The sequence below is a fragment of the Mytilus galloprovincialis genome, chromosome 3 (genome assembly GCF_965363235.1).
Source record: "Mytilus galloprovincialis chromosome 3, xbMytGall1.hap1.1, whole genome shotgun sequence".
Taxonomy (NCBI): Eukaryota; Metazoa; Mollusca; class Bivalvia; order Mytilida; family Mytilidae; genus Mytilus; species Mytilus galloprovincialis.
In genome coordinates, this window is record NC_134840.1 from 95,281,208 (window position 1) to 95,300,557 (window position 19,350).

General features: G+C 32.5%; 1 long non-coding RNA gene across 4 annotated transcripts; it reads right to left on the minus strand.

The window, feature by feature from the left end:
- Window positions 1-1,418: 1,418 nt before the first annotated feature.
- LOC143069449 (uncharacterized) lies at window positions 1,419-12,740 on the minus strand. 4 transcript variants are annotated; one of them, XR_012976402.1, is made up of 5 exons: window positions 12,603-12,740; window positions 8,189-8,297; window positions 6,599-6,662; window positions 5,523-5,723; window positions 1,419-1,888 (listed from the first exon to the last, which is right to left on the minus strand). It is a non-coding gene; the product is annotated as an uncharacterized LOC143069449 (long non-coding RNA). The 4 variants fall into 4 exon arrangements; XR_012976404.1 differs by having other exon boundaries at window positions 5,519-5,723; XR_012976401.1 differs by lacking the exon at window positions 1,419-1,888 and adding an exon at window positions 3,167-3,376.
- Window positions 12,741-19,350: the final 6,610 nt, after the last annotated feature.

The window sequence follows — 19,350 nt, forward strand, 5'->3', positions numbered from 1 at the left end:
ACGCAATTATAAGTATGTTATGAACTAATTTTCGTTGTCTGTTTTTCATGTACCGAATTCAACGTATATGGCCAAAACTTAAGTATTAACTTTCATTGAGCTATATAGTTATCAAAAGTACCAGGATTATAATTAAGTACGCCAGACGCGCGTTTCGTCTACATAAGACTCATCAGTGACGCTTATTTCAAATTATTTATAAAGCCAAACAAGTACAAAGTTGAAGAGCATTGAGGATCCAAAATTACCAAAAGTTGTGCCAAATACGGATAAGGTAATCTATGCCTGGGATAAGAAAATCCTTAGTTTTCGAAAAATTCATAATAGATGATTATATTAATAAATACATATTTTTTCATAATTTTTATAAAAAAGATTTAAGTTTTGACGGACGTTGTTCTTATAACTTGAAAAAAAAAATACATCATTTAAAACTGAAAACTACCCCACTTTTTGTAAAATCGCATACGTGTGTTCGGAAATCTCATTTAATGATGGGGTTCCACTTTTTAGATGAAAAATTGAATAAGGAAGAAAATAGATTCAAGTTTTTTATCATTCTACTATGAAAAGGGAATTTAAATTGGGGTCAGATATTCAATTTTGTTTTTCATTGAAAACGACATGTGACCTTTGACCTAGATTTCTGAAAAACTGCACCATGTTTTCGTTGACGACCAGAAGAATCTCAAGGTACACATATTTCCAAATCCAATGATATATGATATAGCTGTTTTTTTGACGATTAAAATTTCATAATTCCTACTTTGGTCACCGGCCTAATAAAAGTCTTTGGTGTCTAAATGTTCAATTATCTACGTTATTGAAACATTATGACACTTCGCTAATAAAATTCAATTAGCAGTGCTTCCTATCCTCATACATTAAAACTATATACATTATTTCTGACAATGGGAATCAGTGATTTCCTAACCAGATTTCGTCAAGTGAAGTTGCATTTGTGAAAAGAAGTTTATAAAATGCAAGTTTCAAGTGTTAAAGTTGTTGCAATGTTGAATTTGTCGGCTGGTTTGTCCTTAACCACCCTTTTTTGTCAATTTCTGACCATTTCTCTCTTGACAAAAAGTAACTTTATTTTCCCTTGAATAATTTTAGTTGAAATCTATGTAGTCATTTGGAGCAGGATCTGCTTACCCTTCCGGAGCACCTGAGATCACCCCCAGTTTTTGGTGGGGTTCGTGTTGCTTAGTCTTTAGTCTTCTATGTTGTTTCTTGTGTACTATTATTTGTCTGTTTGTTTTTTCTTTGTTAGCCATGGCGTTGTCAGTTTATTTTCGATCTATGAGTTTGACTGTCCCTCTGGTATCTTTCGCCCCTCTTCTATAATTTTCTGAAAATGTATTAATAAGTGCCAGGGGAAATGACTTTCATAAAACAAAAGTAAATTCCAGTCAACGCACTTTTACGCATTTTTATTGGAACTCTACATGTTTATTGAAGTTGTGTAAATAAAGATATATTTGAAATGCAAATAAACTTAATAATACTTTAAAGATTTAAAAGTTTAATGAACATTATAAGTTAGAGCAGGTTACTCTTTATAACTCCTGTCGGTTGTTAAAATATCAGAATCTGTGACCGTAATAAACGCACGTACGGGAACCAGAGATGAATGAACTTTCTGCATATTTAATTTCAGATAATCACACAATGTTTACACGAACGTTTGAAGTTGCATTTGTTTCCACATTTAGATAATTGAAATCTAAAATCATCCCCAACTTTGTCAATAGATTCGTAGTTTACACCTACAAATTGACCTTTGTCTCCTCCCTTTCAAACATCGATTCGTTAAATTTTCATTCAGAACAATAAATGCGTAGTGGCTATCAGGAATCAATTTGAAGTCTGATGATTTGCTGAATTCCTGAAAGAAAATATATGTATGTTTATCGGCAATTATAGCTTAATATCTAAATATTGTTTAAATCAGTGTAACTGCTAAAATACAGGCAACAGTAGAGTACCGCTGTCCAATAGTCATAAATCGATTAAGCGAAAACAAAGCCGGGCTACAAACTTAAACCGAGGGAAACTATAAGAGGAAAACAACAGAACAACAGAAACACAGAACTCAAATAAAAATCAAGCCAACATACATAGAAACATACGTTTATTCTGCTTTGTTGATAGATTTTGGATTGAGCTGCATGCTTTCGGATGATATTTAAGGCTTGACAGGGGTTACATTAAGATTGAGAGATAGAAAATCTACAAATATTTTGAGCCCAGGTATAAACTGAATTGACATGCAATTGAACGCAATAGAAATAGCAAGAACATCAAACAGAGAAAGAAAATAATTCAGGGTAGCATCTACTGCATCAGAGGTAACACTTGCCGGAAGTTTTATAAGATTTAATCATTAAGTATAAATTTCTGTTCAACATTTTGCAAAATCCCTTTCTTGGACTTTGTAAACGATTCGATCCTACTATGCCAAGTTTGAACACGCTATCCACGACATACTATTTCATTAAATGCAGAATATCTAGTTCGATCTGGAACTATCTATTAACGACGACATACAAAACGTTTTGACGCTACGATATCAAGTTTAACGGTTTGTAATCATAGAAAGCCTTACAAAAAAAGAACACAAACATGTTTTGGATTAGAAAACTTGATATTGTTACTCGCGACTTACAATTTACGATAGTTATATGTGGAAAGTTTAATATTTATCAGAAAGTGCTGATCCAAACATGAAACACAGTTTTACTATATGTACACTTCAGCGCTGAAAGCATGATAAAAGTGTCAAATATACCATACATTGAAGAAAACTGTATTTACATTTCCCTTACTTGTCCCAGCGACGATGAATGTTTTAAAGCAAACGGTATAAATAGATAATTTTCAACGCCTGAAAAGTCAAAAAAACGTTCTTAAATTTGTAAAAAAAAACGTGTTTCAGATGTTCACAAGATATTAGTCTGGTCTGATATCGGTATTATAATTTGGGCTTTAAATACTTGTATTGAATTCTAAGCTGCCAAAATATTACGAACTGTTCTGCGATGAAGTGTCCATGGTAAATTTTTAATGTCACGGACCAAATAATGTCTCTAATTATGTTTTTTATCAAATGGTCTATAAACTCAATGGATCTACAGGAAAGACAAACAACGACAACGAACACCTAAACATTAAAAGAATAGAAATCAGGAACATTTATTATAGAAAGCTCCATCTGAGTGGAACCCATATATAATTAAATTAAGAAGGTTAAGGTCGCCGTCATCTGTGACGTGAAGATATTTCTTTTCGCCGTTTTTAGATGCTGTTAAATATCGCCTGATGATAAAGGCGAACGTTTTCGTACTTTCAATTCTTCTGTTCTCCAGGAAACGACCTAAAACAATTAATAGAGAAGTTTATTAAATCGATTTCAAGACACAAAGTTGAACGTAATTTTCCGTGAATGGTGGTTTAGTTCTATTTCATAATAGTTTCGTTATTTTGAAATATATACAATTGGTGCACATTTCACATGGTTGTTAGGGCAAAACCTTTTGTATTTGGCACTTTTACAAACAAACTGGAGAAAAACAATCTATATATTGGGTTAAGTAAAAACGGATAACACTATGACAACCTCCTCTCCCCCCAAAAAAATTACAAAAACTATACAAAAACGACGCAAAAAACAACATTAAAGAAGACACTACAGAAAATAAATTGGACGTTTCCTACTAGCGGCCTCGTGGTAAGTTAAATACGACGATTTCACTATAGAAGGTGAAAGGATGAGCTTGCGGTACGACAAGAGAAAAACATGTGAAACAGATATTCCATAACGGCCAATCATGTAATGAATTATTCATATCTCTTCGACTGACTATAAACGACTGCAATTTTTGTCAGAATAATAAAAAAATATATACTTAATTCATTTCAATTTTCAAATTTACTGCAAATGTATTCGAATTCGTTTATGGGATGCAATCCAACAATCAAAGTAAACAAAGGAAATCTAGAAATCATTAACAGACAAGTGCAAATATGTTATATGATAAATTACGCCCAAAACCGTCCCTAGTATACAAACATTGTGAATAAAATATAAACAAAATGTCAAAGTTCTGCTATCAACAACAAGTTATCCAAATAACAAAAACAATAAGATAACCAATGACGAGGGTTCTGACCTAGGACAGGCATTTATATATGGATCAGAGGAATATCTAAAGGGCATACGACACAGTAACAGGGGAAATAATGACGTTACTAACGTAAAATGTTATTCAGTTTAGCAACGTCAAACTATGACTTATTGGGAACAACCGCATTTTTCGACTGATTTTAATCATTAGAATGAAATAACGAGTGCATGGAGCCCTCCTTTTTAAAATGATATTTGACTTGATACTGTATGAAGATTATTTATTCTAAGGTTTATGAAGAAATCACCGATGATTGTTTTTTAAATTAGATAAATAAACAACAAAAAATGCTTTTTTTTTTAATTTTGAAAATGTAATAAAAAAGAATTATTTTCAAAGAATTGTTTCACAAATTAAGAAAATACTTTTGTAAATACGATATTGAAATCGATTTACAAAAATCCGCATGTGTTTAACTTTTGAAACAAAAAAGCTTAATATGTCTATTCAAAGGATAGAAATTACAAGAAACCGAAAGTTTAGGTAAATGTCTAAAATTTCGTCCCCATTTATTTCTAAATTAAGCACATGAATGTATACTTTTTATTACATATTTGAATTGACCAGGTGAAAAATAGCTTGTATGCAAATTTTCGTAACCAAATCACCATGGGATCGAAACTGTATCGTATACCCTTGTTACAGGGGAGATTATGACGTTCCAAAGTAAAATGTTATTCAGTTTCGCGACGTCAATCTGTGACATATCGGGAGCAGATGTATTAATCGACTGATTTTAATCATTAGCATAGAAAGGAGTACATGTATCCCACTTTTTTAAAATGACATTTAGTTTGATTATGTATGAAGATTATTTGCACCAATTCCCCCACTTTCAGGAATATGACAGTTGTTTTTCATTCATGTGAAGTGTTTGAGCTTTTGATTTTTCCATTTGATAAGGGACTTTCTGTTTTAAATTCTCCTTGGAGTTGGGTATTTTTGATATTTTACTTACCACTAAAATAATGATTACTAGTATATACATTAAGAAAATAAAAGTTGAAACAATAGAATACTTAACCGTAGCAACTATTATTACATTTAAAAGTAATCATTCAGATTAATTTTTTTATTCTAAAATTATGAGACGTAGTCGTTTTGTTCATCCTTAATATTTTAAGTGTATCTTTAAGATAGAAAATTGTAATCATTTCTAGGTCGCATATGTAAGCGATACGCAACGTTTGACCATATGTGCAAACGCGCTATTTTACCATAGATGTACACTCGCAATATTTTATACGTAAATTATATAACCTGAATGTTTAAGTTGAAATGATTAAGTCACTGATGCACGCATTTGTTATCTGATTTTTATTGGTATTTACCTACATTTTAGAAATTCGCAGGCCTTTTTGTGTGGTTGACCGGATTCGAGTCTTGCAAAAACGATTGTATTACTAGGTTTCATCAAGTACTGCATAAACTTATCTGTCCCAGATTTATTTAAAACAACCGTGCGCTCCAAATTCCTGGTCCAATCAGTTCCCGCCAAATATGAAGAGTCACTTACTAAACGTACAGCACGAGTTTCTGAAATTGAAATTAATTGAAAGATGCATCTAATGAGTCTTCATAGGTATTGCTCTATTTTATGGTTTACTCAAAGTAATATATTCTTCTTTTCGTGTGAGTTTTTTGTTTAAACAGTTTTAATCCACCATTTTCTACATAAGAAAATGCCTGTACCAAGTCAGGAATATGACATTTGTTAAAAATTCGTTTGATTGTGTTTTGGATTTTGATTTTGTCGTTTGATTAGGGACTTTCCTTTATGAACTTTCGTCGGAGTTCAATATTTTTGGTATTTTACTTTTTATATATACCTGCACATAACACTTCATTTTTTGATTGATTGATTGTTGATTGCTTTACGCCGCATGAGCACAAAAAGGCTATATCGCGGCGATCATTTTTTGAAATTATTGATATTGACAAGAAGTGGTTTCCTTATTGATTTACACCTCAAATGATTGTTTTCTGCAAATAATTGTGTCCAATTCTCCATTGAAAAAATGTGTGCCTGAGTATAAATTCAAATGGAGAGTTATGCATGTAGGGAAGAAAAGACTAACCTATTTTTACACCCGAATTTGCTCCTCTTTGAGTTCATGCGATCCCTAGTTATTTATTTTTTTTTTCACTTTGAAATGTATCTTCTTAATTTATTGATGAGATTTAAACATCGTTAAAATACTATCATTCATAATGTATACAAAGATGACGTATACGTGGATGAGAATAAATGTGACGTCGTTCGATGATACTTGTAGTATATTTTGAAAGCATTCTAATTAAAAAAAGTTAATTAAAATGTTATTTCAAGACAAATATTCTTATTTGCATTAGTTTAATTGTAATTTCTATTGATAACTAAACGAATGTTATATGTTTTTGTTGAAACTCACCTTCAGATAAACACAAATAAAAGAGCACATCTGTAACAGTGTTTGACGAGGGTCTCCAGTAAATCTATACATAACACAAATATATATAAATGGTAGTCAATAATATTCAATAAAGGCAACAGTAGTATACTGCTGTTCAATAATCATTTAAGCGAAAACAAACCGAATAACAAACCAAAAACCGAGGGAATCACATCAACTATTAGAGGGAACAACGGAGCATCAGAAACACAAACTGCAACAAAAACATACGCCAACATACATCGAAACGGGTTTTGATAACAACTACCATATTCCTGACTTGGTACATGACGTTTTGACAAGAAAGTCATTAGAGTGGGCCATCGAGGAGCCGCAAGGACATTAATTTCAAAGATTGAAGAGGAATTAGAGAAAAAAAACAACACAACGCGACGAAATAGAAAGCCTATGTGAAACCGAGTATGTCGGTGATTTAGAGACAGTATAACTTACGCGTCAAACATTAACACTACTTTTAACGTTATTTTACTTTTTACATTTTTAACGTCATCATATCCTTTGTTAACGTTGTTCTGTTTAAGAGATAACTGTATTGTATTTTAAGCTCCGAAGTCATCAGTTGGGGATTTGATGGTCGCAAATTAAGTTTACTGGCGACGCGTTAGCGGAGACAGTTAACGGGTATTTGCGACCATCAAATCCGAAATTGATGCCGTCGGAGCTTAAAATACAATATTGTTATCTCCATTCTAATGAAACTGACAGAAAACAACGTTAAAACATGTATTTAAAATCTGTCATATGCCGTCTGCGCTTGCGCGTACGTCCCATAGCATCAGTTGTTAATTGATGCCACGTAAGAAAGTGACGTTATCCAATCAAAATGAACGTTACAAACGTTGTTGCATTAGAATAGTATGTATCATGTTACTATATTGAATTGAGATTATCTTAGCTGTATTTGGCAAAACTTTTAAGAATTTTGGTCCTCAATGCTCTTCAACTTCGTACTTTTTTTGGCCTTTTTAACTTTCTTGGATTTGAGCGTCACTGATGAGTCTTTTGTAGACGAAACGCGCGTCTGGCGTATAGTCCTGGTATCTATGATGAGTTAATATTATACGATCAAACGAAACAGACGTTGTATTACTGCCTATCTATTACTTTTAGTTAACCCATCCGTCACAAATACAGTACAGATAAACGTATGAAACACTCTTTAAAAGATGCATGATTGTATTCAGCAAATTCCATCCGATGAACTACTGTTAAGCAATAATAGCGAAAGATACAAAAGAGCTACTCAAATTGTAATTCAGTGGTTGTCGTTTGTTGCTGTATATTATATTTGTTTTTCGGTCATTGTTTTTTCATAAATCAGGAAGTTAGTTTTGTCGATTGAATTGTTTGCATTGTCATTATAGCTGACTATTCCGTATGGGTTTTGCTGATTGTTGAAGGTCGTACAGTGCCGTATAGTTTTTAACGTCTATGTCATTTGTTCTCTAGTGAAGAGTTGATTTATTGGCTTCAGTAACAGATTTATAACACACAAAAATAAATGTTTGTTATGTAACTTGTATATAATAGTAAAAACAATATACATACCATCGGTATATTTTCATTTAAAGGTATTTTTTCTAAGAGCTCCATGACTTCATTATGAGGCATTAGTGTAACATCTTCATTGTATATATAAAGAAACTGATCACCGTTTCTGCAATAGAAAATATTAACACTAATTTCCTCGGTTATTGAAAGAACTTGTACGAGCATGAGTTGTTTTAATTATTTTTATATTACATGCAGACATGATGAATTACAGACATAAATCTTTTTTTTGCGATGATCAAACTCATGAGATAATTGCACAATATTTTAAGCTTACAACCTTTTGCTGCCGGAGGGACACATATGCCCACACCGGCAGTGCCGGAGGGTCACATATGTCCATGGTTATATTTATGAAAGCTTTTCATCAATGCTGTATCTTTTTCAAATAAAAGACCGAAGATTAAACAGTGTTATGTTTTTCTCAAATGGGTCCAAAATGTAACGGTCATTTTGTCTTGACGTCATATATCGAATGACGTCGTTTTATTTTGCATGTTACGTCACAGACGTCCAGCTGTCGTATTTTGCGGCATATGAAATGCAACCTTGAAAAACGGTCGACAGCAAGAGGATTAACCTTCATAAAACGTAGATTTTACTGTCGCAAGTTGTGTTAACATAACGACTCTAGGCGTCTGTATAATGTTCGTTCGCTTGTGAATAGTTACAAAGTGTGACTTTTTGTTTATTTTTTAGCTCACCTGGCCTAAAAGGCCAAGTGAGCTTTTCTCATCACTTGGCGTCCGGCGTCCGTCGTCGTCCATCGTCCGTCGTCCGTCGTCGTCGTTAACTTTTACAAAAATCTTCTCCTCTGAAACTACTACTGGGCCAAATTAAACCAAACTTGGCCGACCCGGCCAACCATACAAGATGGCCGCCATGGCTAAAAATAGAACATAGGGGTAAAATGCAGTTTTTGGCTTATAACTCAAAAACCAAAGCATTAAGAGTAAATCTGACAGAGGTAGAATTGTTAAACAGGTGAAGATCTATCTGCCCTGAAATTTTCAGATGAATCGGACAACCCGTTGTTGGGTTGCTGCCCCTGAATTAGTAATTTTAAGGAAATTTTGCTGTTTTTGGTTATTATCTTGAATATTATTATAGATAGAGATAAATTATAAACAGCAATAATGTTCAGCAAAGTAATATTTACAAATAAGCCAACATAACTGAAATGGTCAGTTGACCCCTTTAGGAGTTATTGCCCTTTATAGTCAATTTTTAACCATTTTTCGTAAATCTTAGTAATATTTTACAAAAATCTTCTCCTCTGAAACTACTTGGCCAAATTAATCCAAACTTGGCCACAATCATCTTTTGGGTTAGTAGTTTGAAAAATGTGTCCGGTGACCCGGCCATCAAACCAAGATGGCCGCCATGGCTAAAAATAGAACATGGGGTAAAATGCAGTTTTTGGCTTATAACTCAAAACCCAAAGCATTTAGAGCAAATCTGACGGTGTAAAATTGTTTATCAGTTCAAGATCTATCTGCCCTGAAATTTTCAGATGAATCGGACAACCCGTTGTTGGGTTGCTGGCCCTGAATTAGTAATTTTTAGGAAATTTTGCTCTTTTTGGTTATTGTCTTGAATATTATTATAGATAGAGATAAACTATAAACAGCAATAATGTTCACCAAAGTAAGATTTACAAATAAGTCAACATGACTGAAATGGTCAGTTGACCCCTTTAGGAGTTATTGCCCTTTATAGTCAATTTTTAACCATTTTTCGTAAATCTTAGTAATCTTTTACAAAAATCTTCTCCTCTGAAACTACTTGGCCAAATTAATCCAAACTTGGCCACAATTATCTTTTGGGTTAGTAGTTTGAAAAATGTGTCCGGTGACCCGGCCATCCAACCAAGATGGCCGCCATGGCTAAAAATAGAACATGGGGTAAAATGCAGTTTTTGGCTTATAACTCAAAACCCAAAGCATTTAGAGCAAATCTGACATGGGGTAAAATTGTTTATCAGGTCAACATTTATCTGCTCTGAAATTTTTAGATGAATCGGACGACCCGTTGTTGGGTTGCTGACCCTGAATTGTTAGTTTTAAGGAAATTTTGCTGTTTTTGGTCATTATCTTGAATATTATTATTGATAAAGATAAACTGTAAACAACAATAATGTTCAGCAAAGTAAGATTTACAAATAAGTCAACATGACCGAAATGGTCAATTGACCCCCTTAGGAGTTATTGTTCTTTATAGTCAATTTTTAACAATTTTCATAAAATTTGTAAATTTTTACTAACATTTTCCACTGAAACTAATGGGCCAAGTTCATTATAGATAGAGATAATTTTAAGCAGCAAGAATGTTTAGTAAAGTAAGATGTACAAACACATCACCATCACCAAAACACAATTTTGTCATGAATCCATCTGCTTCCTTTAATATTCACATAGACCAAGGTGAGCGACACAGGCTCTTTAGAGCCTCTAGTTTAGAAATTGCATACCAAAACAAATTCGGAATTCAAAATGTTACGGACTGGTAGAACATGGAATCTACCCCTTCAAAATATTTGTCAACGTTCAATATTGTCGTTCCAAACGAATTGCATTAGAATTAAGAAATTGTCATTCACATTCCATCAAGTAAAATATAATAATACCACCTAAACTATTGCTCTGATGACCTTTTGCCTTAGGAATTCCACTCTAAAAATTAAAAGCAATCACTCAATCAGATTTCAAACCATCATTGGATACATAAGAACTTTTTTATATCTAATTTAAATAGTTTGACAAGAATATAAATTTGGCAGAATTTCGCTTTTGATCATATTTATGTAAACGATACAAAATTTATAAAATAATAAGCCGTAGAGAGGCAGTTATCATATTTAAAAACAAGAAAAGGTTAGTCTTCTGTAGACGAAACGCGCGACTGACGTATTAAACTATATCCATTTATACATAGTGTTAAAAAAAACTTAGAGTTTCGAATAATTCCAACATAACAAGATTTTAAGAGGATGAAATGAAGAAAACAAACTGTTAATAATGAACGAAATTTATAGAAAGTACTCCTCAGGACATCCGCAACAGTACCCAAAAGTCTCTTATAATGTTAACCTAGAAACAGAATCTTCATTTGTTTGGGATATTTTCATCCCGAAATTTGTACAGCTGCTTATTTAGTACCTATATTAAGGTTTTCGTGTGAAACGGTAAAATATATTTCCATTAAGAAACGATAAACCGATGGATAGGCAAAGGATTTTCAAAAGCTTATTGCAAAACTTTTGACAGCGGTATTGAAGATCATAGTTTATTTTAATGTTATTAAATAGAGAGTATATATATATAAACAGTTGCTGTATAAAAAAAAAATTTCCTGCTGGAGCCGACTTGGATTTGATCTGTATAACAGAAGTGATGATTTCAGTTGGGCCATTTCTAAGCAGCACTGTTCCATCGTACGGCGTTTCGTGTATTTCAACTCATTCGCTCCGCCCGTGCATAATCAGACCAGATCACATTTATAATTGATCTAACGTTAAGACTTCAATGTGTTAGTAAAATAAGTACGATTGAAATAGAGACTGGAAAAATTTTACAGTCAACACATTTATTTTACTCTAATCACAAGATACATGTTTTCATGATCTGTAAACTTGATGATAGTGCTTTTTCTATGATGTATGATGATATTTAGTATTTGACAGAGAGGTTTCGCAGGCGATTGGTGCATGAATAGTTGATGCAAACTGCATCTGTTTCCATTCTGATCTTAAACAAGTCTTACTACCCTTATTATGACTGTATGCGTCTTTTTTTTTTTACTGCACAGCTACCTTGGGTTTTTATATTTATTTGTATCCTTCGTGTACGTTAATCATAGCTTGAAACAATAAACGTTTAAGGATGTTGGCGGCTTGTCATGTTTTGGAATGTTTGTCAGATTTTCGAAATCCTCTGGTTTTATCCATTTGAATGCCTTTAAAAAATGCCCATGAACCCCCATTTTTCTTTTTATAAATCTTTTACATGTATAATTATAAGTCATTTGTAAAAGTCTTATAAAATCTTATTTATATTTTAATAGTTTTTGAGAACTTTAACTGTTAAATGATAAAGCTATGAAAAATCAAGAGAGAACATTTTCCCGCCAAAATTCCAATGGCTAATATCTCGAAAACAAGCACATTGACCCCTATATTTTTTTTTTTTTTTTTTTTTTTTTTTTGCTTTTTTGATTCCTCAATCAATTCTCTATCAATCTATACTCTTTTTATGGAAAGTTATTTATTTTGAAACTGAGCAGCGATCATCCCTAATGTACGCGACACGGTATTTTTTACCTGATATTAGGTAAAATATTCGTTGTTTAAATAATCTTATTCAGAATTACCATTCCTAACTAAACATAATGCAATTATTCGTAAACACAATACCTTAGTTTCAGTGTCGAAGGAGTTGTCCTTGTAGAATCTGGTACAAATGTGTGTTGGAAGCCTTGATTTACTATGTACCTGGTTTCTATTTGTCCATGAAGCCACTGAACTGTCTTCACTTCTGATTGTTCCATTCCAGTTGCGGATCCAGAAATTTTCATAAGTGGGGGCCCACTGACTGACCTAAGAGGGGGCCCGCTCCAGTCACGCTTCAGTGATTCCCTATATAAGCAACCAAATTTTTTCCCAAAAAGGGGGGGCCCGGGCCCCCCGGGCCCCCCCCTAAATCCGCCTATGCATTCCTAAATCTAAAATTTGAGGTAGGGCCAATATGCCGAGGATTTTTTTCACAGAAGGGCCAATTTCAAAAAGTGCCAACAGAGTAAAATTTCCTATAAAAACCAAAAATAAAAATGCTTTTTGATCAATATCTCGATTTACATATAGTATGATATGTGTGATCAATAGTTAATTTAACCCTAAAAAAAGGATGAAAGTCCAATATCCGGATTTTCGGGTGTTTTTATGTGGAAAAAACAGGGAATCCCCCAAGAAGGACATTTCAAACCAAAGAAAAGTTATGCTTTTTATGACTTGTTATTCATACTATTTTTTACTTCAAAAATGAAATTGGTTTAGTGTGTCCTTATTACATAAAAAAACAACTTTTTAAAGAAAAAATTGTAACATCGATAAATTGTACCAATATACTTTCTAAATAAGAGTTATAATGATAAGAATCGCCGTAGCTCCACCAGTAGAGCACAGAACTACTAATAAATGACGGTTTTGAAGAAAGGGTTCGAACCTCGCTCAGAACTTTTGCATTTTTTTTGTGTTGTTATATTAAATTTTAAAGTTTCTATCATATTTTTTCGGTTGTTTGCTTGATTCATAGAGTCATTTTGGTTCATTTTGACTATTCAGTTTGTGTACTAGTAAATAATTTTACGTGTATCAAAGAAAAAACAATGTATCGCTTATTGTGTGCAATCCTATGACTGTCCATACTCTTGAATTACTTTCTATTCATGTGTTTACGTTATTACATATATCCAAGGGACAACTGCCGTCAAACTGATGTAGGTGCCTGTACATAACCAATAACACGAGAATTAATTCTATAGAAATTAAGCCTACATGTTGCGGGTGTAATATACACATAACTTAAAATAAGGCCATTGTATACAATTTTCATAACAACAAAACACATTTCGTCGAAACCTTTTTTGAACATGGTATTATATGTAACAAATGCAGTCAACAACAATTTTGTCGCCAAATCACAAACTGTAAAGATACTAGTACTGAAATTTTTACCACCGTCTATACACGGGTACATAACTCATCAGAAAAATAAAACAACATAACAGAACAAATCAATTACACTACAAATCGTGATTGTAGGTAAAACATCAAGAAGCTGTTGCATCTGTATCACAACGAAGGGCCGATTTGTTAAAATTACAGAAAAGGCAATACAACATGAAGTAGTAACACAGGGTGATCTATGACCAACTGATGTAAGATGTTCTGCGGTTAAAATATATACATGCACATGTATTTTCTTGTCTAATCTTATAGACGATAAAACCTTAAAAGACCAGGACAAATACTGTGTAACAGATATACATATTCAGAATGAGAAAATCACGATTTGAATTAGTTCGATATCATTTGGCTCCTTGAGAAGTTACATGGTATGGCACCTTGCATAAAGGATGTTAATAATAAAATAAAATCAATATTAAAATATCAATAGTCATGGCCTTGTTTTTGTAGGAATACCTGTTCAAGGTATGAAAATAAATGATGTGACGTATTTTTATGTACTATAAATAGCATCTATCGGGCTATTTAAAACATTATTTACCTATCTTATCGAATGAAACAAATTGCCGACAAATTGTCCCTACCTCTTTTAGGGTGGAACTCCTAAATGTATAACATGTAGGTAAAATTTAACTGAGAGCAACCTCACATCTGAACAATGGATTTCTCTTTATCAAGTACTTTCTACCAAAAAGAATGATGATAAATATAAAAACAGGTTAGAGGTTAATATGACCAAATGAGACCTAAAAAGTATAAGTAAATTCATTTATAAATCTATTTCTCACACTAGATAGTAATGGTTCTCTCAGATAAAGAGACAATTTAATAATTATGGACCATCCAAAATTTTTTTAAAGAAGACCGAGCATTTTTTTTTTGCCGAGATGAATTCGAGAACTTACTGCGGAGTGTTCTTTGGAAAAAGTACCATGTCGGCATTTATAATCAGGCTTTAGTCTTATAATCAAATTTGATTTAATATAATTGAACATCAATAAACTGTTATCTCGTTTGTGCCATACGAATTAAATGTGATTATTTACTGGCTATACATTCAGCAGAAAAGGGGGGAGGGAACATTCAAAATCTTATTTCAGTTTCTGTCTTCAACTCTGAAATCCCTTTTCGACAAACGTCGATAAAAAAGGGGGAAACGTTTTACGTATAGAACGGATACAAAATTTACACTAAATGCTTAACCTGTATTATAATATTGTCATACAAATCAAATGCAACAAGGAATGTTTCTTTTGTTTTACCTATGTTAGATTTAAAATACCTCGTCAAATGGGCCTTGTGTTGTTTTATTCATTGAACTCGAAGTATGCTTTACAGCGTGGTCCGTATCCTGCATACATTTGAATGTTTCACTCTCTGTAGAACTAGACGTGCACTTGTGTTTGCCTGAATTAAAGTTATACATATTTGTGTCATTTTTTTTTCTTTTTGGCCAAATGAACTTAATAGTGTCAAGGTCAAAAGACACAGGGGTGTTTTCATTTAAGAATACGAACAATGAAATACCCATGATCTGTTAAATTAATTTAATTGTGAAATGGCGAGTTACTGTACTAATAATACTGCACCAGATGCGCATTTTGACTATTAATATCTCCTAAATGATGCTCAAATTCAAAATATTTGAAGATCAATAACATTAACACAAACTGTTACAAGATTGTGAAACATAAAATTACAAAATGAAAAGGTCCAAGCTAAGGAAAAAGCGTCAAAATTGTGGAGATCAACTCTTTTATTGAACAAATATCAACATTTTATGCAAATATCATCAAAAAGTTTGGTTATATTAGTACCGAACTACTAGCTATTGGTGATATCATCGGGACTAGGTCTACAAAAGTTATTTGGGAAATATGAATGTGCAACTTCTTTGCGGCTGGAAAATCGTAAGATCAATAATAATGACAATTTGATTTTAAAGTTTTTATAATATAACGAGAAAATACGAAAACATGAAGCAAATCAATAATTATCAGACATGTAGAAATGCCTCTTGACACCATTAAAGTCCATTCTCTTTTCAAGAAGTCGCTATGTCGAGGTAAGCTATTAACAATATTACTTTTGTAACTAACTGTTTGAGGAAACTAAAAGGCAGCCATTTTCTAAGATAAAAACCAACCAACATGTTACAACAAATATTTTTCATGCTCATAGTCCACAAATATCCGTTTTTGTGAATTTCCCTTTGTAATGCAGTCATTTTGTTTTGTTAAAAATGTTTAATTATTGTAAGTCCTTTTTGTGATATTGCAAAGTCCTGGTGCTATTGTTTAAATGGGCACTAGCTGTCAAATTCATGTTCACCGATTTGACTCAAATTCTCATATCTATAGTAATGTAAAACAGTTATTCAAATTAGAAAAAAAGTCTTAAAATAAGCAATTAACTGGTCATAGGCTCGATAAAATGTAGCTTCTTTCGTGTGTATTTTTGTCTAGACGACATATAATTAACTATCGAGTTGACCTCACGAAGACCACCGATGCCTATATAAATGATATAAACATAAATATAGATATAAATAGATAGCGGAAATCGTGCAATTGGATTCTTCTAGGTCTATTTGACTAAATCAAAAGATCAAAAACATATGTAAATCATCGTTTTTACCTGTATAAGAATGCTGTTTTGAAGGATCGAATCAGTCAATCAAATGATTTATCTTTGTTTTACTTTCAATGTTGACATTCTTTACCTTAACATAATCAACACGCACACAATTCGTGCGTTATCCATCTTTAGTTAAATTGAAGTTCATATGAAAACGGCTTCAATGAGGTCGAATTATTCACTTGCAAGTGAATAATTCATCTTCAATGGTTTTTAGCTTATTTTGACAAAATTGAGCATACTGGCTGCTAAAAGCGAATTATTATTTCACTTTCATTAATGATTGAACAAAAAAAAATCATATCTTATATTTTTCATATATCTCGTAGTGCCCCTTTAATGACTAACCATCATTTGAGGTTGAAAATATCAATTTCAATTAGGTAATTAAGATACTCTAAAAGATTCCCTGAAAGTTTCGTTGAAATCCATATACTATTTACGGACAAAAAGTCATGACGTTCGTACTAACAGATACTTTAGTAAGGGTATTGCGAATGTGAAATATACTTCGTCTCTTTACTAACAATATCGATCGTTAATATATATCATAATTCGTTTTTATACCTATTATTTAACTATACTTACCACTGTCGACAGACATTACATCCTTTTCTTCAATTTCTTTGTTCATTTTTCAACTCTGTGCTTCCTTATCTTCAATGCAGATTGAAACTTTAAACGTGTAAATTGTTTATTTGGTTTTTTATTCTATATTGACCAATGAATAATGAACATCATACTTCATGTCCTTTTGTTTAATACACCGCATACTTGACATGTTTTGATGATACATGAAATATGTATTTAAGGTCGTTTGCATGTTAATGTCACGGTAAATCATTATTTACATCCGCGAATGTATATGTAAGTAAAATACTATACAAAGCTACCATTTGCAGTGCACCAACTGACGTATAAATGCATTCCTGGAAATTTGTGAATTTTTTTTTCCGAGAATGTAAAATAACTTTGATGAATATTTCTTGTGCTTTTAAAATCCAAACTGATTTTTTTTATCCTGTAGATCGATGTACATTGTAATGTCATCATGGGGAGAACATTTTCTTTGTATCTGAATAAACTTTTAAAATTTTATGGGTATCATTTTGTTCGCTTTTTTTCTTCTTGTAGTTGATGTGTTTTCCTCGTTTTAAGTTTGTAGCCCGGATGATTTATTTTCGCTTAATGTATGTTGCATTGTCGCTTGTTTTTGTTGCACTTCAGTGTTTCTGTCTGATGTTTTGTTGTTTTCCTCTTATAGTTGAACCCGGATTTGTTTTCTTTCAATTGATTTATGACTTTTGAACAGCGGTATACTAGCTACTGTTGCCTTTATTAAACACATATTGATAGTAACATTAGGGTTTATTGTGCTAAATAAAGGCAACAGTAGTATACCGCTGTTCAAACTCATAAATCCATGGACAAAAAACAAAATCGGGGTAACAAACTAAAACTGAGGGAAACGCATAAATATAAGAGGAGAACAACGACACAACACTACAATGTAACACACACAGAAACGGACCAAGCATCAGACAAAATCCCACGAGAATAACAAATATAACATCAAAATCAAATACATGAATTAGGGATAGACAAGTACCGTGACACGTCTTATCGCAATGTGAATTTACACTCAAACAAGTTACTGAATCCCTCTCAAATCTTTATTTTTCTTCAATGTGACTGAGATGCAATATTTGGTCATTCATACAATCTGCATGATTTATAAAAATTCAAAACCATCTGTAATGATGAAAGCACATGTAATTTCTACTTTTTAATTTAAATACGGATCAGGTACTACTCAGTCGAAAATCAAAAGAGACAAATGAAAAATGAAAAAATGACAGTGTGTTTATGAACACATACTTTTCAATAATATCCGTATTTGCCTCATGTATGTAAATCCATTGTAATATAGTGTTATTTTAAAACTGACTGTTTCTGTATTGGCACTTGTATAGATTCCAGGTTAGCTGTATTGGCCTCGAGACCCGAAGGACGAAACGTGCGTCTGGCGGAAATACAAAATTTTATCCTGGTATCTATGATAAGTTTATTTATTAGCAACTTAGCATTAATGTTGTGCGGTACGTGTGCATTCTACAAAACTTCCTTACTTTGTTCCTACTAGATGCAAAACATATCATCACACTATACAATAAAATAATATTGTTTGTCTGTTTGTCCTTTTCGTTTTTAGCCATGGCGTTGTCAGTTTATTTTCGATTTATGAGTTTGACTGTCCCTCTGGTATCTTTCGTCCCTCTTTTATTCGAAATTCATGGGATTTTTTGGGGAAAAACCTGGTTATCTATGATCATCATGAAGTGTAATGAATCTCTTATTCAAACGGGTGTCTTTCTGTGCATCAAAATATTAAATTATCGCGACGAAACCGCGTGCAACAGAGCGACAAAGAGATAGAGCAATCGATGCAGCAAAATTAGTTGAAGTGCAGTTTAGAATAGATATATAAAACACTCCTTATGTTCCAAATATCCTTTTTTTTTGTATTCCTCTATGATCATTATTTACCATAAACCGTCATTTTTTTATGTAACATGGCATAAACAAGGGGGGGGGACGCTGATAAAAAAAATTAAATAACACGTTTAATAATTTCATGCGTCAAAAGATATATAAGATGATAACATAGCAATGGAAAGTGTTTAATATCGTCTTATTCAAAATTTGAGTTGGTTTTTTTATATTGCCTTTTTATCTTTTTTTTATTTTTACCTTTTGATGGGACTATTATACTAACTTA